Source organism: Candoia aspera, chromosome 11 (genome assembly GCF_035149785.1).
Source record: "Candoia aspera isolate rCanAsp1 chromosome 11, rCanAsp1.hap2, whole genome shotgun sequence".
Taxonomy (NCBI): Eukaryota; Metazoa; Chordata; class Lepidosauria; order Squamata; family Boidae; genus Candoia; species Candoia aspera.
This window is the reverse complement of record NC_086163.1, coordinates 48,722-71,852: the sequence shown is the minus strand read 5'-3', so window position 1 is coordinate 71,852 and position 23,131 is coordinate 48,722. Positions and strand designations below refer to the sequence as shown.

Sequence of the window (23,131 nt, the reverse complement as noted above, 5' to 3'; positions counted from 1 at the left end):
ACCCAATGTACACTCCCTCCTCCAGATCCTGGACAGCACGTGAGAACATGCAAGCGAAGAACAGATTGAACAGGACTGGGGCTAGCACACAACCCTGTTTTACCCCATTGGAAATGGCAAATGCAGCTGTATCACCATGTAAAGACCCTGTCCTGTCATTTTGTCATGGAGTAGCTGAATCAACTTCACGAATTTCCTCAGGCATCCATAATGACTCAGGATGATCTAGAGAGCCTCCCTGTTTACAGTGTCAAATACCTATGTCAGATCAATAAAAGGCTAGTTCTGATCAATGCACTTCTCCTGGACTTGCCTCATGGCAAATATGACTGCTGTACTCCTTTCTGGCCAAAAGTCACACTGTGCCTCTAGGAGGTTTTTTTCTGAGACAGTGACAAGTCTGTGTAAGGATTGTGCGTCCTGCCATGATGCCTGTGTACATCCTGCCAGGGCGCCTGGCCCCAAACATCCTATCACAAGCATAAGGGGGAAACCTCCTGTGGATCCATCAAAGCAGGAAGCAGGGAGCAATTTCAGGGTGGGTGCGAACGCGCACGGGAGGATTTTAGCCAAGTGAGAGGCTGCAGAGGCTGATATATATCCCCATACCAAAAAAGGGAAACACTAAAGAATGTTCACACTATCGAACAGTGGCACTCATTTCACATGCCAGTAAGGTAATGCTCAAGATCCTGCAATGTAGACTTCAGCAATTCATGGAGCGAGAATTGCCAGATGTACAAGCTGGGTTTAGAAAAGGCAGAGGAACTAGGGACCAAATTGCCAATATCCGCTGGATAATGGAAAAGGCCAGGGAGTTTCAGAAAAACATCTATTTCTGTTTGACTATTCTAAACCCTTTGACTGTGTGAACCATAACAAATTGTGGCAAGTTCTTAGTGGTATGGGGATACCAAGTCATCTTGTCTGCCTCCTGAGGAATCTGTATAACGATCAAGTAGCAACACTAAGAACAGACCACGGAACGACTGGTTTAAGATTGGGAAAGGAGTATGGCAGGGTTGCATACTCTCACCCTACCTATTCAACTTGTACGCAGAACATATAATGCGACGTGCTGTGCTTGAGGAATCCAAGGCTGCAGTTAAAATCGCTGGAAGAAACATTAATCTCAGATATGTAGATGGCTGAAAGTGAAGAGGAACTGAGGAGCCGTATGATGAAGGTGAAAGAAGAAAGTGCAAAAGCTGGCTTGCAGCTAAACCTGAAAAAAACCAAGATTATGGCAACCAGCTTGATTGATAACTGGCAAATAGAGGGAGAAAATGTAGAAGCAGTGAAAGACTTTGTATTTCTAGGTGCGAAGATTACTGCAGATGCTGACTGCAGTCAGGAAATCAGAAGACACTTAATCCTTGGGAGAAGAGCAATGACCAATCTCGATAAAATAGTTAAGAGCAGAGACATCACACTGACAACAAAGGCCAGCATAGTTAAAGCAATGGTGTTCCCTGTAGTAACATATGGCTGCGAGAGCTGGACCATAAAGAAGGCTGAGAGAAGGAAGATCAATGCTTTTGAATTGTGGTGCTGGAGGAAAATTCTGAGAGTGCCTTGGACTGCCAGAAGATCAAACCAGTCCATCCTCCAGGAAATAAAGCCAGACTGTTCACTTGAGGGAATGATATTAAAGGCAAAACTGAAATACTTTGGCCATGAGAAGACAGGATAGATACCCTGGAGAAGATGCTGATGCTAGGGAGAGTGGAGGGCAAATGGAAGAGGGGCCCACCAAGGGCAAGGTGAATGGATGATATTCTAGAGGTGACGGACTCATCCCTGGGGGACCTGGGGTTGTTGATGACCAACAGTAAGCTCTGGTGTGGGCTGGTCCATGAAGTCACGAAGAGTCGGAAGCGATTAAACGAATAAAGAACAAGAGGCTGCAGGGATCAAATGACTGTGGTATGAAATTCAGCACCAAGGACAGCTGAAAGGGACCGATTGCCAGCTTCTTGAAGGACTGCGGCTGAGAAAAACCTGAAATCAGCAAAGGAAGTGTGGGGGGTGGGACTCGTGACTCGCTGATGGGGAGGGGAATCCTGGAGATTTAAAACCACCAACTGTGTGGCTTTTCTTTACTCGAATCTTTAACGTGCATTGGATAACTAGTTTTTAATAAAGATTTCTTCATATTCCTAAATGACTTGTGTAAGGAGTTCTCATTTAACAACTAAAGCATCGAGAGTGTCACAGAAAGATTCAAGTCTAAAGAATGGCAACCTTACCTGAAAACTCGTTTACTGAGGAAGGTCCGCAGATGGCAAACTCACAAACCAAAGTCACCCCTGTCGGGGACATGGGAGATGAAGGAGGGGAGGACCCTGGCTGGAGCACCCAAGAGTACCACAGGGCACTGTGCCAAATCAAGCAGGGGGGAAGAGAGGGAGCTTGGATCCCCAACAAACTCAACCAGGCAAGAGGATGGAAAGTGGCCAAAAGAGCAGGGAGTCAAGCTGGGAGCCTCCACCAACTTCGAGAGCGCACCTTGATCCAGGACAGCGAAGGGGACCAAGCCTGCCTGGTTCCTGGATGCAGGAGAGAGCACAGAGAAGGAGCCAGACCAGTGGGAGGCTACAAGCAAGAAGGACTCCTGTCCCAGATGGTCAATTTCAAAGCAACAGATGGAGGAGCTGAAATGGGAGATGAGCTGCATGAGAGCGTGGGTATCCAACCTGCAGGAAGCAGTTGAGCAGCTTCTTTGGGACCTCAGCCGGGGAACAGTGACTGGCCTGGGGAAAACAAGGGGTCAGTCATCCTTGGAGGGGGAGACAAGTCTGAACTGGAGGGAGGGCGTGGGGTGGCCAAGCTGGTGGCCACTCGCCCTCCTCACCACCAAACCACAAGAGAAGCAGTGAGATGAGCCCCTGGTGCAGGTGAGCCTTCCGGACTAAGAGACTTGAGGGTGAAGTTTGCTGGGGACACCCAAAGCCTGCCTGCTTCCTAACCCATGTGAGGGAGTTCATGGAGGAATGGGGGGACTTTCCCCACAGAAGACTCTAAGGTGTGGTACATTTCAACCTATCTTGAAGGTGAGGCATCAGAGTGGTTGGTGGGGATGCATGATTTGGAAGCTCTGGAACTGGTGGACTTTGAGAGCTTTATGAGGGCTCTGAGGGATAGATTTGAAGATCCCTTTTCTAAGATGAGCCTGTAGTACATTAAGCAGGGAAGCAGGTCTGTCCCTGAATACGCTATGGAGTTCAAAAGGCTGGCTGGGAAGCTAACCGACTGGCTGGAATTGCTGAAAATTGAATACTTCCAAGGGAAACTGCACCCGGAGATCCTTGAGTGGTCTTTAGCAAGGGGGGACCCCAGAACCCTGAAAGGATTGATTTGCCTGGCTGGTGAAGTAGAAGAAATGTAGATTCGCATCAAGAGACAGCAACGAGCCCAAGTGGTGGGGAAGTGATCAGCACCACCAGCCCCTACACTGGAGAAGCAGGGAACACGTAAGTTGTGGGAGGAGGAGGAGCGAAGGGCCAAAAGAAGATTGTGTTTTAAATGTGGCAAAGAAGGGCATTGCATCGCCAGCTGCCTATAATTGGCAACCTCAACAAAGGGCAGGATGGGGGAGAATGGTGCTAAGATCCCGGGTGTAAAACCCAAGGGAACCGTGGCCACCCAAGGGGAAGACCCACAAATTCTCATTCCGGGTGTAAAACCCAAGGGAACCATGGCCACCCAAGAGGAAGACCCACAAATTCTCATCAGAAGGGGGAGATTCAACTGAGGAAGAAATCCAGCTGGTGGGAAAAGGCGTGAGTCTGTTCTGAGCAGTGCCAAGGAACAGGCCAAGCCAGGTGGGTGCAGAGATCCAGTGGTGAGTGCGAACTGCCCAGCAATGCTCGTGAGGGTACAAATTGAGACATTGGGGGGCAGTGGCAATGTGACTCTAGCAGGCTTGCTGGATTCGGGGTGCACAAGATGTCTCATGCACCCCACCCTAGTAACTGGACTGAGACTGAAAGAAAGCCTATGTTTCATTCAACTTGATGGGATGGAGATGAGAGGGGGCCCTGTGGAGTACTGCGGTTCAAATGCGAATAGGGAGCCACATAGAGACTATAAGTTTTATAGTGGCACCTTCCTCTGATCAACCTGTGGTGCTGGGACTAATATTGCGAGCACAAAATTCCTAGGTGCACTTGGTAACTGGGTAGTTTTAACTTTCAAGAATGGAACTTATGAGGGGTAACCCCCTAAAATGTGGAAGGTGGCACCTGAACTAATAGGTGCAGCTTCCGAAATGGGGGGAGTGACAGGAGAGGAAAGCGATCTCATTCCCTTGCAGTACAGGGATTTAAAGGAAGTGCTCAGGGAAGCAGAGTCCAACCAGCCCCCCCCCCATAGAAAGACTGCACTATAGAATTGGAACCAGATGCTGTATTGCCCAAGGAGAAGCTGTACTCCATGACTCCCAAGGAACTGGAGGCGTTGAGTTCGTTGACAAAAACTTAGACTGAGGATTCATTCACCCAGCCAATTCATCAATGGCTGCACTGTCCTGTTCAGAAACAAGAAGGATGGATCCTTGAGATTGTGCACTGATTATCGGGGATTGAATGCCATCTGTACATCCAATAAGTACCCCTTACCACTGATGAAGGACATGTTGGCACACCTGTCAAAAGGGAGTATCTTCACTGAGCTGGACTTAAGGGAAGTGTATTTCCGAGTACGAATACATGAAGGGGACAAATGGAAAACAACATTTAATTGCCAGCTGGGGGCCTTTGAGTACTTAGTAATGCCTTTCGGGTTGAGGGGGGACTGGTGGTCTTCATGCAATTAATAAATAAGGTGCTGCATGATTTTCTGTACTGGGGGGTGCTGGTCTATTTAGATGATATCGTGATCTACACCGAAACAATGGAAGAGCATGTGGCTCTGGTGAGAGAGGTGCTGAAATGGTTACTACAGAATCAACTGTATGCTAAGCTTTCAAAATGTGAATTCAACAAAGAGCAGTTGGATTACCTAGGATATCAGGTGTCAAGCAAATTGAGATGGACCCAGGGAAAGTATGGGATATGGAGGCTTGGGGTCCCCCCAAATGAGAAGGCAGCTACAAAGTTTTCTGGGGTTCACCAACTTTTACCAGCAGTTTATTCCCCACTTTGTGCAAGTGGCTCTACCCCTCACTGATTTTCTGAAAACAAAAGGAGAGACTTGAAGGGGGCGAAGAGGCCTGGAGCAGCCATACAGTGGATAGTGGAATGCCAGGTGGCTTTTGAGCAATTAAAAACACTATTCACCTCAGAGCCAGTGTTAAGACATCCTGACTCCATGAAGCCCCTAGTTGTGCAGGTCAACGCATCAGACGTGGCTGTTGCAGAGATCTTACAAAAGGATGGGGAGGGGGAGTTAAGACCATGTGCTTACCTCCTGTAAATTTACTGACATGGAGTGCTGCTGGCATGTGTGAGAAAAGGAAGCATTTGCAGTACTCTAGGTTTTGATGACTTGGAGGCATTTACTAGAGGGGGCAGCTCATCCTTTTGAGGTCTGGACAGATGATAAAAATTTAAACACGCTGCACACCCCAGGAAAGTTAAATCCCAAACAGATTAGGTGGACGCAGTTCTTTAGAAGGTTCAATTTCACCCTAAAGTATTTCCCTGGGGGAAGGAATTTTTTGGCTGATGCTTTATCCTGGCTACCGCAACATAACAGCCAGAGAGAGGAGGTGGTAGACGCAATCATCCCTACCTGACAGCTAGGGATGGCAGTGGTCACTAGGAGTCAAATAATCTGGTCCAGGTCCTCGTAGAAACCTCCTTTGTCTTCAGGGTTAGAGTTAGGACTTGTAAGAGATGGTGTGTAGATGCTGACAGTGGTGATATACTGGGAGTTGCTGAAAGTGGAACTTCGTAATGTGTTCATTTATTCCAGTGGGTAGAGTAGAAATGTTCTTCAGCAGAGCAGTTTTGATTGCAAAACCTACTCTGTCCTGTTGTCAGTCTGTGGTTTGCCTTTCCAAAAGGACATATATCCAGTCGCTGCTTCTTGTAATGAACCCTTCTCTGCCAGCCTGGTCTCACTGAGTGCAGCAGTGTCAATGCTATAATGGCAAAGTTTGGCAGCTATGAGTTCTGTTTGTCTTTTAGGCCTTGACACTTTGTCTCTATCCAGCAAGGTATGGATGCTCCAGGCTCTGAAAATGCGTTTTCTTTGATTCACTTTTCTTTGATTCATTTTTCTTGGTGCTCGACTGCTAAGGACTGCCAGCCACAGTTAGCTAGTCAGATGTTGTGGGGCAGGCAATGTTTAGGGTACCTTTTCTAACCCCCTCCCTCATGTGAGGGTGGGCAGTGCTATCCTAGAAGGGTTGCCCAGTGGATGCTGCCAGACATCTCTGGATGCTGCCAGACATCTCTGCTGCCCCGGGTACTGAGACAAGCAACCACTTGTCCAAGGGCCGCCCATGTGCAGGTTTGTAACTATAGCTGCCAGTGGTCATCTCCACTTGTTGTTTCACCTCTAATGTGCTTCTAATTACATCCTCTCTTTGGTTTCCAAAGAATGAAACCATCTTTCACTATTTTCAGGAGACGCACAGCTCTGTTTTTGTGGATTTCCAGGGCAAAAGAATTCTAAATGTTGAGGGGTAGCCATGAAAACATCTAAGTACCCCTTTGTAGGTCTGATTTAATGCTTAAGTGACCTGTGGAGAATGGAGTCAGCTTCAAGTCCAGGCCATTGGAAATTCTTATTGGGCGGTATTAGGCAATATTGGGCCTGTAGGCACTTCCTTTGTTGCAATCAAGTTTCTGTGCTCCATCTCATTTAATTTTTTTTTAAACATTCAGAAAATAATATGAATGGTCATGCTGCATAGCTGAGTATCAATACTGAGAATCATCTTTATTTCCAGTTATGTTTCTGGGGCTAGAGAAGCTCCATAGAAAAACAGTATCCCAGAATATTGGAGGTTTTTTGGAAGTGGGGTGGGGTGGGGGGATTCCAGGAAGCAATCTACCTATTTGCTTTTGGGTAAATCTGTGTTTTGTGACCAGCAGTACTCTGGATATTTCAGAGATGTTCAATGGCTACTGGATACCTTTCACCTTTCTAAGATGTCTCATGTGCTGCTTTCTTTAGTTTAGAAAGCAAGAGTGAACCAATGCAGCTCTGGGGCCCTGTGCTTTTCATGGCTGCTATACATCATTTCACTGCTAGTATTTTCCATTGCTTCAGCAAAGGATTGTTACCTTGTCGTGGTGCTGGAGCTTGAGCACCTCAATGATGCCGTGAGCTAAACCGTGAAGGGCCACCCAAGACGGGAAGGTCATGACAGAGAGGTCAGACTAAATGCGATCCCTGGGGAAGGTAATGGCAATCCACCCCAGTATTCTTGCCGTGAAAACTCAATGGATCAGTACAACCAGAGATATGTCGGTATACCATCGGAAGATGAGACCCCCAGGTCGGAAGATGGTCAAAATGCTACTGGGGAGGAACAGAGGATGAGTTCAACTAGCCCCAGACGTGATGACGCAGCTAGCTCAAAGCCAAAAGGACGGCTAGCGGCCGACGGTGCTGGTGGTGAACAGCGAATCCGATGTTCTAAGGATCAATGCACCACTGGAACCTGGAATGTAAGATCTATGAGCCAGGGCAAATTGGATGTGGTTATTGGTGAGATGTCAAGATTAAAGGTAGACATTTTGGGCATCAGTGAACTGAAATGGACTGGAATGGGCCACTTCACATCAGATGACCACCAGATCTGCTACTGTGGACAAGAGGACCACAGAAGAAATGGAGTAGCCTTCATAATAGTAAAGTGGCTAAAGCAGTGCTTGGATACAATCCAAAAAACGATAGAATGATCTCAATTCGAATTCAGGGCAAGCTGTCTAACATCACAGTGATCCAAATATACGCCCCAACCACAGATGCTGAAGAAGCTGAAGTAGAGCAGTTCTATGAGGATCTGCAGCATCTACTGGACAACATGCCTAAAAGATGTTATTTTCATCACGGGAGACTGGAATGCTAAGGTGGGCAGTCAAATGACACCTGGAATTACAGGTAAGCATGGCCTGGGAGAACAAAACGAAGCAGGACATAGGCTGATAGAATTTTGCCAAGACAACTCTCTGCATAACTGTAATGGTTGCCTATCCCAAACACTCAGACTCACAAGAGGTTACTTAAATGAAATCTGATTTATTAGGGAAATTATGGCAGATACAGAGAAAGCTGAGAATGACTAAAAGCGCGCCAAATACAAACTAAAAACCCTCAGCTCCAAACGTAATCCCTCCCCCCTATCGCCATGGCAACCACCCCCCTCCCAGGTGCTGGTAACCGTTTTCCACACATCCTGGGAAAGCAACCTTGAATACATGAGATAACCCAAACACATTCCAACCCAGCAGCCAACAGATAAGGACTCCCCAAAGAGGAATCTTCCTCCCTCCTGAAATCAAACACGTATCAAGCAAATGACATGCGAAACCTTACGATGTACCAAGCACATTGAAACGGTGAACATGACAATAACAAACACTCTCTTCCAACAACCTAAGAGACAGCTTTATACATGGACTTCCCCAGATGGACAACACTGAAATCAGATTGACTACATCCTTTGCAGCCAAAGGTGGCGGACATCTATACAGTCAGTAAAAACAAGACCTGGAGCTGAGTGTAGTTTAGATCATGAACTTCTTATTGCACAATTTAGGTCAGACTAAAGAGATTGGGACGCGGTGGCGCTGCGGGTTAAACCGCTGAGCTGTCGATCGGAAGGTCGGCGGTTCGAAACTGCGCAGCGGGATGAGCTCCCGTTGTTAATCCCAGCTCCTGCTCACCTAGCAGTTCGAAAACATGCAAAATGTGAGTAGATCAATAGGTACCGCTTTGGCGGGAAGGTAACGGCGTTCTGAGTCGTCATGCTGGCCACATGACCTAGAAGTGTCTATGACAACGCCGGCTCCAAGGCTTAGAAACGGAGATGAGCACCGCCCCCTAGAGTCGTATTCGACTGGACTTTACGTCAAGGGAAACCTTTACCTTAAAGAGATTAGGGAAGACCCACAGATCAGCTAGATATGAGCTAACTAATATTCCTAAGGAATATGCAGTGGAGGTGAAGAATCGATTTAAGGGACTGGACTTAGTAGATAGGGTCCCGGAAGAACTATGGACAGAAGTCCGCAACACTGTTCAGGAGGCGGCAACAAAATACATCCCAAAGAAAGAGAAAACCAAGAAGGCAAAATAGCTGTCTGCTGTGACACTAGAAGTAGCCCAAGAAAGAAGGAAAGCAAAAGGCAACAGTGATAGGGGGAGATATGCCCAATTAAATGCAAAATTCCAGAGGCTAGCCAGAAGAGATAAGGAATTATTTTTAAACAAACAATGCGTGGAAGTGGAAGAAGACAATAGAATAGGAAGGACAAGAGACCTCTTCCAGAAAATTAGAAACATCGGAGGTAAATTCCAGGTCAAAATGGGTATGATCAAAAACAAAGATGGCAAGGACCTAACAGAAGAAGAAGAGATCAAGAAAAGGTGGCACGAATATACGGAAGACCTGTATAGGAAGGATAATAATATCGGGGATAGCTTTGACGATGTGGTCAGGGAGCTAGAGCCAGACATCCTGAAGAGTGCGGTTGACTGGGCCTTAAGAAGCATTGCTAATAACAAGGCAGCAGGAGACAACAGCATCCCAGCTGAACTGTTCAAAATCTTGTGAGATGATGCTGTCAAGGTAATGCATGCTATATGCCAGCAAATTTGGAAAATGGCCATTAGATTGGAAAAAATCCACTTATATCCCCATACCAAAAAAGGGAAAAACTAAAGAATGTTCAAACTATCGAACAGTGGCACTCATTTCACCTGCCAGTAAGGTAATGCTGAAGATCCTGCAAGGTAGACTTCAGCAGTTCATGGAGCGAGAATTGCCAGATGTACAAGCTGGGTTTAGAAAAGGCAGAGGAACTAGGGAACAAATTGCCAAAATCTGCTGGATAATGGAAAAAGCCAGGGAGTTTCAGAAAAACATCTATTTCTGTTCTAAAGCCTTTGACTGTGAGGACCATAACAAATTGTGGCAATTTCTTAGTGGTACGGGGATACCAAGTTATCTTGTATGCCTCCTGAAGAATCTGTATAACGACTAAGTAGCAATGCCAAGGAACAACAGACTGGTTTAAGATTGGGAAAGGAGTATGGCAGGGCTGTATGTTCTCACCCTACCTATTCAACTTGTATGCAGAACACATCATGCAATGTGCTGGGCTTGAGGAATCCAAGGCTGGAGTTAAAAGCGCTGGAAAAAACATTAACAATCTCAGATATGCAGATGATACCACTTTGATGGCTGAAAACGAAGAGGAACTGAGGAGCCTTATAATGAAGGTGAAAGAAGAAAGTGCAAAAGCTGGCTTGCAACTAAACCTCAAAAAAACCAAGATTATGGCAACCAGCTTGATTGATAACTGGCAAACGGGGCGAAAATGTAGAAGCAGTGAAAGACTTTGTATTTCTAGGTGCGAAGATTACTGCAGATGCTGACTGCAGTCAGGAAATCAGAAGACGTTTAATCCTTGGGAGAAGAGCAATGACAAATCTCGATAAAATAGTTAAGAGCAGAGACATCATGCTGACAACAAAGGTCCACATAGTTAAAGCAATGGTGTTCCCCGTAGTAACATATGGCTGCGAGAGCTGGACCATAAGGAAGGCTGAGCAAAGGAAGATAGATGCTTTTGAACTGTGGTCTTGGAGGAAAATCCTGAGAGTGCCTTGGACTGCAAGAAGATCCAACCAGTCCATCCTCCAGGAAATAAAGCCAGACTGCTCACTTGAGGGAATGATATTAAAGGCAAAACTGAAATACTTTGGCCACATAATGTCAGGCTCTGCCTGCTACTAAATACAGACGCTAATTTAAAGAAATCAGGTTCTGGGTTTATTAATAGTATAGTGCATGCCTAGTTAAAGCTGAGAGTGGAGGGGGCGCGCCGGTGTGGGGTTTAAATAGCCCGCGCCGGTCAGCGCCCCTTCCTCATTGGTTATGCAATCCCCGAATCCCGGATGTCTCGCTCACTGGTGGATGAGGGGGCGCGAGGCTTCTGCTGGTGCTCCGGGCGTCTGCGTAATCTTCCTCCTCCGGCCGGTGATGGCTTATCTTCGGCGATCCTTTGGAGAGTCCCGTGTGTGTTTTGGATCGGGCGTTGCCGGTGTCAGCCTTTGTTACTAGGTATCGTTTGATGGGATCTTTACTTAGTCGTTATGTCATTGCTGGAGTTTTTATGCTTTTCTTTTGTTAGTCATTTACGTGTCCTTTGCCCCATTTCCCTGCATTTTTGTCAGTGTCGTGCTGACGCAATCAGTGCAACGGTGCTCTTGACACATAATGAGAAGACAGGACACCTTGGAGAAGATGCTGATGGTAGGGAGAGTGGAAGGCAAAAGGAAGAGGGGCTGGCCAAGGGCAAGATGGATAGATGATATTCTAGAGGTGATGGACTCATCCCTGGGGGAGCTGGGGGTGTTGACGACCAACAGGAAGCTCTGGCGTGGGCTGGTCCATGAAGTCATGAACAGTCGACTTCAACAAGCGACTGACGAATAAACACAGACATTTTCCATTGGCTGAAGCCTCCCATTGTGCAGTGTTGCCTCTAGCTTAGAAACCTAGTCTAGTTGGAGGGCTGGTTGGCTGGGCAAAGTTGTAGCCATGTCACCAATTGGGATTTGTTTCCACAGCCCCTATTTTGTCTTAGCCTATGTGCTTTTCCCTTCCCTGACCAGAGTTTGGTCTCTCTGTAAAGTGGGGTTGTATTACAAGGGTTGTATGCTTGGTTGGGAGGACATCTGCTTTACATACAAATGATATCATCCAATTTCTTCTTAATGAGAACTCTTTCTGCCTGAAATATGGGAGACCCAGTTAGCATAGACATTTATTTGTTTGTTTGTTTGTTTGTTTGTCATATTTCTTTATTGCCCAACTCGTATTATAATGACTCTGGGCGGTTTACAGACAATTAAAAATAGAAGAATAAAGTTAAAACAGTAAAATATTAATATCAATATATATAAATATAAAAGTGTAAAATATATACTATAAAATTCAAGATGGCAAATTGTGATGTTATCATTGGCCCCATCAAGGAGCCAACCACCCCCATGATCTGCTATCCCCTCTCCCACCCCAGGCAAGGTGGCATAACCAGGTTTTAACCCCCTTCTGGAAGTCTGGGAGAGTGGGGGCCTGACTTACCTCCAGGGGTATATTCCAGAGGGCAGGTGCCATAGCAGAGAAGGCCCTCCTGGACCCTGCCAATTGACAATTTCTCTTGGGCAGGGTCCGTAACATGCCCTTTCTGCCTGACTGGGTGGGATGGGTCGATGTAACGGGGTGAGGCAGTCCCTTAGGTAGCCTGGACCCATGCCATGTAGGGCTTTAAAGGTCATAACCAACACCTTGAATTGGACCTGGAAGCAAACTGGCATCCAGTGCAGCTCGCACAGCAATGATATACGTGCCCTCCTTGGGGCTCCCAGAACTGCTCATGCGGCTGCATTCTGGATCAGCTGTAGCTTCCAGATACTCTTCAAGGGTAGCCCCATGTAGAGTGCATTGCAGTAGTCTATATGGGAGATGACCAGGGCATGAGTGACTGTTCGGAGGGACTCCCGATCCAGGAAGGGGTGTAGCTAGCGCACAACATGCAGCTGTGCAAAGGCTCCCCTGGTCATGGCTGCCACCTCTTTGAGCAGGAGTTGTGAGTCCAGGAGAACCCCCAGGTTCTGCACTGAATCTGTCTGAGGCAGTGCAACCCCATCCAGAGCCAAAGATGGCAAATTCCCGGATACCCAGGAGCCCTCAACCCACAGCTACTCCGTCTTACCAGGGTTCAGCTGAAGCCCGTTGTTCCCCATCCAGACCTCCACAGCCTCCAGGCACTGGGAGAGGGTGGTCACAGCTTCACTTAAGTCACCCGGGATGGAGATGTATAGTCGAGTATCATCAGTGTACTGATGATACCTCATCCCATGGCAACGGATGATCTCACCCAGAGGTTTCATGTAGATGTTAAAAAGGAACAGAGAGCATACTGAACCCTGTAGCACCCCTCAAAGGAGTGGCCGAGGGCAGGATCTCTTGCTCCCTATCAACACCGATTGGGACTGACCCTGGAAGAAGGAGGTGAACCAGTGCAAAACCACGCTGCCCACCCCCAACTCCCTGAGCCGACCCAAAAGGGTACCATGGTCGATGGTATCGAAAGCCACTGGAGGTCAAGAAGAGCCAGGATGGATGCACTGCTCCCATCCCACTCCTGCCAGAGATCATCCAGAAGTGTGACCAAAGCTGTTTCCATCCAATATCTGGGCCTGACACCTGACTGAAAAGGGTCCAGATAATCCGTTGCATCCAGGATCCTCTGGTGCTGCAGTGCCACCACTTTCTCAACCACCTTCCCTAAAAAGGGGAGGTGGGAGACTGGACAAAAATTGTCCAAAATGGTGGGATCCAGTGATGGCTTCTTGAGGAGGGGGCACACCAGCACCCGAGCTGCTTTCACCAGCCAGGAGGGACAAGGATCTAATTGACGTGGTGGCGTTTACAGACTGGAGAACCCTGTCCACTTCCTCTGGCCCAACAGGATCAAACTGTTCCCAGATAATCGGGTAAGTACATTCCCCAGGCATCTCCGCAGACTCTGCTACATGCTTGATGTCCAACATGGAACGAATCTGAGCGATTTTATCCTCTAGATGCCTCGAAAACTGCTCAGCACGGCTCTGTAAGTGGGTTTCTAAACCCGCCTTCCCCAAAGGGAATCAGGTAATCTTGAACAGGGCCATTGGGTGGCATTCTGTGGATGCAATGAGAGTGGAAAAATATTGGCGTTTCACTGCTCTTACCACCACATGGTAGGCCTTAACAGCGGCTCTAGCTTGTATTCAGTTGGGTTTGGTCCTTGTCTTTCTCCAGCGTAATAATTAATACATGTCACTACAAAATTCCTTGCCTGTAAGTAACAAGTAGCTCTTCTACCCAGCAGGGTTTGGATTTGCTCTATTGCTTGAAGGAAATGATGCAGTTCTTGTGGCCATATCAGAACAGGAGTGTCATGAGTAAGGATGGCGAGCAGGGGGCTCCCATCCAGGCTGTAAAGCGCATGAGGAATTAGGTAGCCATTCAAAGAGAAACAGATCGGGCCCGCCTTAGCCTTTGGGGTTTATATGTCAGGGTTTTTCCCACGCTTCTTCAGTTTGTTAGGATTTTCTGTTTATGTAGCAGTAATAAAACACTAGAGACCTATTCCTTGTCTCAGCGTGGTTCCTGGCTGTTAGGACATCAATCCTAACAAACTCTTACTCCCATCGAAAGAGGGAGGAACAAGGAAGTTAAGGGGGAGACATTGGAAATGTCTTCAGAAAACCAAGAAATTCGGCTCACCATCCAACAATTAGCAGCAGCCCTGCAACAACACCAACAACAGGTAGATCTACAGGTCAACACATTACAAGCTGCCATGCTACAACAGTTACAACAACCAGCTCCGATTAACCCACAACCGGCACCAGCAGCAGCAGCAGCAGCTCCGCCAGTAGTCTTGAGATCCCAGGGAAGTCTACCAGAGAAGTTTGGAGGAAAAGCAGGACAGTTGAGAACCTTTCTCACACAGTGCACAATGTTTTTCGACAGCAGACCGGCAGAGTTTCCCACAGGCAGAACCAGAGTCACCGTCATCCTAAGTCTGCTAATGGGACCAGCAGCAAAATGAGCTATTCCCATGTTGGAGGGGCTCCAAACTAGTGCTCTAAAGGCTGAATTCCTCCTTCCCATTGATAGGGCTCATACGAGTTGCTGAGAGGAGGCCTCCCTGTGACCATGCCAGAAACGGAACCGGTGTCCGAGACTGCATTTGGATGTCAACTTCTCAGTTAGCTTCCTCTTCAGAGATTCATGAAAATACATAGATACCCGGATTCTCCTTTCCAACCAGAACATGAATCATCACTGTCTTTTAGATATGGTCTTTCACTGGGCTGCAAACCAGAGTTGTAAAAGTTGAATTCTGCCTTCGCATCAATAGGGCTCATACGAGTTGCTGAGAGGAGGCCTCCCTGTGACGATGCCAGAAACGGAACCGGTGTCCGAGACTGCATTTGGATGTCAATTTCTAAGTCAGCTTCCTCTTCAGAGATTCATGAAAATACCTAGATTCCCAGATTCTCCTTTCCAAGCAGAACATGAATCATCAACTGTCTTTCAGATATGGTCTTTGACGGGGCTCCAAACTTGTGTTCTAAAAACTGAATTCCTCCTTCCCATTGATAGGGCTCATACGAGTTGCTGAGAGGAGGCCTCCCTGTGACGATGCCAGAAACTGAACCGGTGTCCGAGACTGCATTTGGATGTCAATTTCTAAGTCAGCTTCCTCTTCAGAGATTCATGAAAATACCTAGATTCCCAGATTCTCCTTTCCAAGCAGAACATGATACATCAACTGTCTTTCAGATATGGTCTTTGACGGGGCTCCAAACTTGTGTTCTAAAAGCTGAATTCCTCCTTCCCATTGATAAGGCTCATACGAGTTGCTGAGAGGAGGCCTCCCTGTGACCATGCCAGAAACTGAACCGGTGTCCTAGACTGCATTTGGATGTCAAATTCTCAGTTAGCTTCCTCTTCACACAGAGATTCCCGGATTCTCCTTTCCAAGCCATGAACCTACTGTCTTTCAGCTCTGGTCATTCACTGGGCTGCAAACTCGAGTTGTAAAAGTTGAATTCTGCCTTCCCATTTATAGGGCTCATACGAGTTGCTGAGAGCAGGCCTCCCTGTGATGATGCCAGAAACGGAACCGGTGTCCTAGACTGCATTTGGATGTCAATTTCTCAGTTAGCTTCCTCTTCAGAGAGAGATTCTAAGTCAGCTTCCTCTTCAGAGATTCATGAAAATTCCTAGATTCCCAGATTCTCCTTTCCAAGCAGAACATGAATCATCAACTGTCTTTCAGATCTGGTCTTTGACGGGGCTCCAAACTTGTGTTCTAAAAGCTGAATTCCTCCTTCCCATTGATGGGGCTCATACGGGTTGCTGAGAGGAGGCCTCCCTGTGACGATGCCAGAAACTGAACCGGTGTCCTAGACTGCATTTGGATGTCAATTCTGAACTCGCATGGTATTGCTAATACAACGCAGAGCTTGACTTTCCCCTATTGTGTACGTTTGTGCGGAGGCCATGTTGGGCAATGTGTTAAAACAGCGATTCTTCTCAATATCTCAGTTAGCTTTCTCTTCAGGCAGACAGAGATAAATGAAAATGCAGGCATTTCCAGATTCTCCTTTCCAAGCAGAACATGAATCATCACTGTCTTTCAGATCTGGTCTTTCACTTGGCTGCAAACTTGAGTTATAACAGTTGAATTCTGCCTTCATATGAATGGGCTCATAGGGGTTGCTGAGAGGTGGCCTCCCTGTGACGATGCCAGAAACTGAACTGGTGTCCTAGACGGCATTTGGATGTCAACTTTTCAGTTAGCTTCCCCTACAGAGATTCATGAAAATACGTAGATTCCCGGATACTCCTTTCCAAGCACAACATGAATCATCAACTGTCTTTCAGATCTGGTCTTTCACTTGGCTGCAAACTTGAGTTATAACAGTTGAATTCTGCCTTCATATGAATGGGCTCATAGGAGTTGCTGAGAGGTGGCCTCCCTGTGACGATGCCAGAAACTGAACCGGTGTCCTAGACTGCATTTGGATGTCAATTCTGAACTCGCATGGTATTGCTAATACAACGCAGAGCTTGACTTTGCCCTATTGTGTACGTTTGTGCGGAGGCCATGTTGGGCAATGTGTTAAAATAGCGATTCTTCTCAGTATCTCAGTTAGCTTCCTCTTCAGAGAGAGATTCTAACTCAGCTTCCTCTTCAGAGTTTCATGAAAATTCCTAGATTCCCAGATTCTCCTTTCCAAGCAGAACATGAATCATCACTGTCTTTCAGATCTGGTCTTTCACTGGGCTGCAAACTCGAGTTGTAAAAGTTGAATTCTGCCTTCCCATTTATAGGGCTCATACGAGTTGCTGAGAGCAGGCCTCCCTGTGACGATGCCAGAAACGGAACCGGTGTCCTAGACTGCATTTGGATGTCAATTTCTCAGTTGGCTTCCTCTTCAGAGAGAGATTCTAAGTCAGCTTCCTCTTCAGAGATTCATGAAAATTCCTAGATTCCCAGATTCGCCTTTCCAAGCAGAACATGAATCATCAACTGTCTTTCAGATCTGGTCTTTGACGGGGCTCCAAACTTGTGTTCTAAAAGCTGAATTCCTCCTTCCCATTGATAGGGCTCATACGAGTTGCTGAGAGGAGGCCTCCCTGTGACGATGCCAGAAACTGAACCGGTGTCCTAGACTGCATTTGGATGTCAACTTTTCAGTTAGCTTCCCCTACAGAGATTCATGAAAATACGTAGATTCCCGGATTCTCCTTTCCAAGCACAACATGAATCATCAACTGTCTTTCAGATCTGGTCTTTCACTTGGCTGCAAACTTGAGTTATAACAGTTGAATTCTGCCTTCATATGAATGGGCTCATAGGAGTTGCTGAGAGGTGGCCTCCCTGTGACGATGCCAGAAACTGAACCGGTGTCCTAGACTGCATTTGGATGTCAATTCTGAACTCGCATGGTATTGCTAATACAACGCAGAGCTTGACTTTCCCCTATTGTGTACGTTTGTGCGGAGGCCATGTTGGGCAATGTGTTAAAACAGCGATTCTTCTCAATATCTCAGTTAGCTTTCTCTTCAGGCAGACAGAGATAAATGAAAATGCAGGCATTTCCAGATTCTCCTTTCCAAGCAGAACATGAATCATCACTGTCTTTCAGATCTGGTCTTTCACTTGGCTGCAAACTTGAGTTATAACAGTTGAATTCTGCCTTCATATGAATGGGCTCATAGGGGTTGCTGAGAGGTGGCCTCCCTGTGACGATGCCAGAAACTGAACTGGTGTCCTAGACGGCATTTGGATGTCAACTTTTCAGTTAGCTTCCCCTACAGAGATTCATGAAAATACGTAGATTCCCGGATACTCCTTTCCAAGCACAACATGAATCATCAACTGTCTTTCAGATCTGGCCTTTCACTTGGCTGCAAACTTGAGTTATAACAGTTGAATTCTGCCTTCATATGAATGGGCTCATAGGAGTTGCTGAGAGGTGGCCTCCTTGTGACGATGCCAGAAACTGAACCGGTGTCCTAGACTGCATTTGGATGTCAATTCTGAACTCGCATGGTATTGCTAATACAACGCAGAGCTTGACTTTGCCCTATTGTGTACGTTTGTGCGGAGGCCATGTTGGGCAATGTGTTAAAATAGCGATTCTTCTCAGTATCTCAGTTAGCTTCCTCTTCAGAGAGAGATTCTAACTCAGCTTCCTCTTCAGAGTTTCATGAAAATTCCTAGATTCCCAGATTCTTCTTTCCAAGCAGAACATGAATCATCACTGTCTTTCAGATCTGGTCTTTCACTGGGCTGCAAACTCGAGTTGTAAAAGTTGAATTCTGCCTTCCCATTTATAGGGCTCATACGAGTTGCTGAGAGCAGGCCTCCCTGTGACGATGCCAGAAACGGAACCGGTGTCCTAGACTGCATTTGGATGTCAATTTCTCAGTTGGCTTCCTCTTCAGAGAGAGATTCTAAGTCAGCTTCCTCTTCAGAGATTCATGAAAATTCCTAGATTCCCAGATTCGCCTTTCCAAGCAGAACATGAATCATCAACTGTCTTTCAGATCTGGTCTTTGACGGGGCTCCAAACTTGTGTTCTAAAAGCTGAATTCCTCCTTCCCATTGATAGGGCTCATACGAGTTGCTGAGAGGAGGCCTCCCTGTGACGATGCCAGAAACTGAACCGGTGTCCTAGACTGCATTTGGATGTCAACTTTTCAGTTAGCTTCCCCTACAGAGATTCATGAAAATACGTAGATTCCCGGATTCTCCTTTCCAAGCACAACATGAATCATCAACTGTCTTTCAGATCTGGTCTTTCACTTGGCTGCAAACTTGAGTTATAACAGTTGAATTCTGCCTTCATATGAATGGGCTCATAGGAGTTGCTGAGAGGTGGCCTCCCTGTGACGATGCCAGAAACTGAACCGGTGTCCTAGACTGCATTTGGATGTCAATTCTGAACTCGCATGGTATTGCTAATACAACGCAGAGCTTGACTTTGCCCTATTGTGTACGTTTGTGCGGAGGCCATGTTGGGCAATGTGTTAAAATAGCGATTCTTCTCAATATCTCAGTTAGCTTCCTCTTCAGAGAGAGATTCTAAGTCAGCTTCCTCTTCAGAGTTTCATGAAAATTCCTAGATTCCCAGATTCTCCTTTCCAAGCAGAACATGAATCATCACTGTCTTTCAGATCTGGTCTTTCACTGGGCTGCAAACTCGAGTTGTAAAAGTTGAATTCTGCCTTCCCATTTATAGGGCTCATACGAGTTGCTGAGAGCAGGCCTCCCTGTGACGATGCCAGAAACGGAACCGGTGTCCTAGACTGCATTTGGATGTCAAATTCTCAGTTAGCTTCCTCTTCACACAGAGATTCCCGGATTCTCCTTTCCAACCAGAACATGAACCTACTGTCTTTCAGATCTGGTCTTTCACTGGGCTGCAAACTCGAGTTGTAAAAGTTGAATTCTGCCTTCCCATGAATAGGGCTCATACGAGTAGCTGAGAGCAGGCGTCTCTGTGACGATGCCAGGAACTGAACGGTGTCCTAGATGGCATTTGGATGTCAACTTCTCAGTTAGCTTCCCCTACAGAGATTCATGAAAATACGTAGAATCCCGGATTCTCCTTTCCAAGCACAACATGAATCATCAACTGTCTTTCAGATCTGGTCTTTCACTTGGCTGCAAACTTGAGTTATAACAGTTGAATTCTGCCTTCATATGAATGGGCTCATAGGAGTTGCTGAGAGGTGGCCTCCCTGTGACGATGCCAGAAACTGAACCGGTGTCCTAGACTGCATTTGGATGTCAATTCTGAACTCGCATGGTATTGCTAATACAACGCAGAGCTTGACTTTGCCCTATTGTGTACATTTGTGCGGAGGCCATGTTGGGCAATGTGTTAAAATAGCGATTCTTCTCAATATCTCAGTTAGCTTTCTCTTCAGGCAGAAAGAGATAAATGAAAATGCAGGCATTTCCATATTCTCCTTTCCAAGCAGAACATGAATCATCACTGTCTTTCACATCTGGTCTTTCACTGGGCTGCAAACCCAAGTTGTAAAAGTTGAATTCTGCCTTCCCATTGATAGGGCTCATACGAGTTGTTGAGAGCAGGCCTCATGTGACGATGCCACAAACTGAACCGGTGTCCTAGACTGCATTTGGATGTCAATTCTGAACTCGCATGGTATTGCTAATACAACGCAGAGCTTGACTTTCCCCTGCTGTGTACGTTTGTGCGGAGGCCATGTTGGGCAATATGTTAAAATAGCGATTCTTCTCAATATCTCAGTTAGCTTTCTCTTCAGGCAGACAGAGATAAATGAAAATGCAGGCATTTCCATATTCTCCTTTCCAAGCACAACATGAATCATCAATTGTCTTTCAGATCCGGTCTTTCACTTGGCTGCAAACTTGAGTTATAACAGTTGAATTCTGCCTTCATATGAATGGGCTCATAGGAGTTGCTGAGAGGTGGCCTCCCTGTGACGATGCCAGAAACTGAACGGTGTCCTAAACTGCATTTGGGTGTCACCTTCTCAGTTAGCTTCCTCTTCAGAGATTCATGAAAATACATAGATACCCGGCTTCCCCTTTCCAAGCAGAACATGAATCATTAACTGTCATGTTCGCCGTTTCAATGTCTTTGATACATCGTAACGTTTCGCATGTCATTAGCAGGATGCGTGTTTCATCTTTCTCGGGAGGCTTTGCTCTGGAATGTATTTGCATTATCTACTGCGCTCAAGGTTACTTTCCCAGGCTAGCAACTCTGACGATTGCTAGCACCTGTGCCGGGCGGGGCTGTTACGAGGGAGGCGGGATATGTTTGCACCAAGGGTTTAAGTTTGTATTTGGCGCGCTTTTGCTCATTCTCAGCTTTCTCTGTATTTGCCTTTAGTTCCTTAATAAATCAGATTTCATATAGCAGCCTCTTGTGAGTCTGAGTATTTGGGCTACGGCAATCATTACATAAAGCTGAGAATCTAAGATCCCAACTCCGCTGGCCCCTGTCCAGGAAAAGACATGTTGTCTCACCCTGTGAGGGAGAGCGCCAGCGATGACCGAACCCGACATCGTGATGATGGAAGAAGGGGAACCGGACTCGACCGTGAGGCAGCCCGACCGACCGTCCCAGGGGGGGGAGCTGTCAGCCATCCTAGAAGAGGCGAGCTCCGAGTCGGAGGGTGAAGCCAAGGGTCTGAAAACCGCCCCGGAGACTACCGTAAATTCTCCGGGCGAGCTGGTCACCTGGGATGAGACCCAAGGGGATGTCACAGTGGTGGGGGGCCCATCCTGGAGGCAGAGATACCCATTATCCCCCACTGTGGTGCAGGTGCAGCCAACGGAGGGCTCCCCCACCCCGGATCGTATCCGAGTACTGGAGTCAAAAATGGACTCGTTAGAAACTATACTGAAGCAGCTGAGCCTAGATGTGACCTCGTTGAGAGAAACCCGGGAAGGATCAAGCCAGCGGCATTCAACCCCTTCGTCCCATGGGCAGTCCCCGGAGCAGCGACGGCCGGCGCGGAGGCGCGAGGGGGACCAGTCGGTCCAGATGGAAATAGCAGCATCGCCGGTGCGGCCGCCCCTGGGCCCCGCGCCGCCGCGAGCCCGGGAGGTACCAACCCCTGCCGCCCCGGTGGCGGGATGCAGCCCGGCGGGGGGCGGGATGAGAGACTTCCCTGTCAAGTTTGATGGGGACCCAACCAAACTCTCATTTTTCCTGACGAATGCTAAAACCTACATGGAGGAATGGGGGTCGCTTTTTCAATCGGAAAAGGCAAAGATCATCACCATTGCCACCAAACTGAAAGGGAGGGCGGCAGACTGGTATGTCCAGATGTGCCAGTCGGAAGCGCCTGAACTGGAGAAATTCGATGAGTTCCTCTGGGCATTGAGACAACACTTTGAGGATCCCTTGGCGAAAGAGAGGGCAAAGCGAGCTCTGAAGGAACTTAAGCAGGGGTCAAGATCCGTGGCTGATTATGCACTGGAGTTTAAAGCGCTTGCTGGGAAGGTGGATGACTGGTCCCAAGCCACCATTATCGAGCTATTCAAGGATGGCCTGAATACAGAGGTGCTGCGCTGGTCCTTGGGGAGGGACGACCCATATACGCTGTACGAATGGATCCAGCTGGCGGGGAGGGCTGAGCATGCCCATGAGATCTTCGCCCATCGAAAGACCGCCAAATCGGGGCGGGAGGTGAAGCCCAGCCGCCCATCAAGCACTGGGGGGAGACCAGGACAACGACCCTGGGATGAGGAGCGAGAGAAGCGGTATGCAAAAGGCCTGTGTCTGAGATGTGGTAAAGAGGGGCATCGAGTGGCGGCGTGCCCGGAGGCAAAGGGAGAGGAACGGCTCGGCAAGCCGCCGACGAAGTCCCCTGCCCTGCCGAGGAAGCAGAAAGCCGCGGTGGCTGAAACCGAGGGAGACAATGTGATGTTCTACGAGGATGAGGGTGAGCCCGAAATCCTGCAGCCGGCGGGAAATGCCAGCCACCTGCTTTAAAGGGCGCCGCAGGGCAGGTGGTGGAAGAAGGGCGCGAGCCTTCATCGGTGAGTGGCAGTTACCGCATTCTCACGGTGAAGTTGAAGTTGGGCTCCCAATCCAAGACTGTAGAAGTATGGGCCATGATTGATTCGGGGTGTTCCTGGTGTCTAATGCACCCCGATGTGGTAGCGGCTCTGGAGCTACCTACTTTCCCTTTACAGCGACCCATCACCTTTACACAGCTGGATGGGTCCATGGCAGGGGGCAAACCGGTCACCCATTTCACAGGGCGGGTAGCCTTGCAGCTGGGCAGCCATCGGGAAGGTTTGTCTTTTGTCGTGGCTCCAGTAGGGGGTCCCTTGGTGGTGTTGGGGGTGCCCTGGTTGGTTCA

At 47.6% G+C, this 23,131-nt stretch overlaps 1 protein-coding gene across 2 annotated transcripts in view; it reads right to left on the bottom strand.

The window, feature by feature from the left end:
* The window catches only part of LOC134503964 (G patch domain-containing protein 4), a 53,558-nt gene extending 31,702 nt beyond the window's left edge, over positions 1-21,856 (bottom strand). The window contains exon 1 of one of the 2 annotated variants that reach the window (XM_063312941.1): positions 21,846-21,856. The gene's annotated coding sequence lies outside the window, so the exon portion shown is untranslated. The remainder of the gene's footprint in view (positions 1-21,845) is intronic. The other variant, XM_063312943.1, reaches the window with a different exon arrangement.
* Between the last annotated feature and the right edge of the window lie 1,275 nt (positions 21,857-23,131).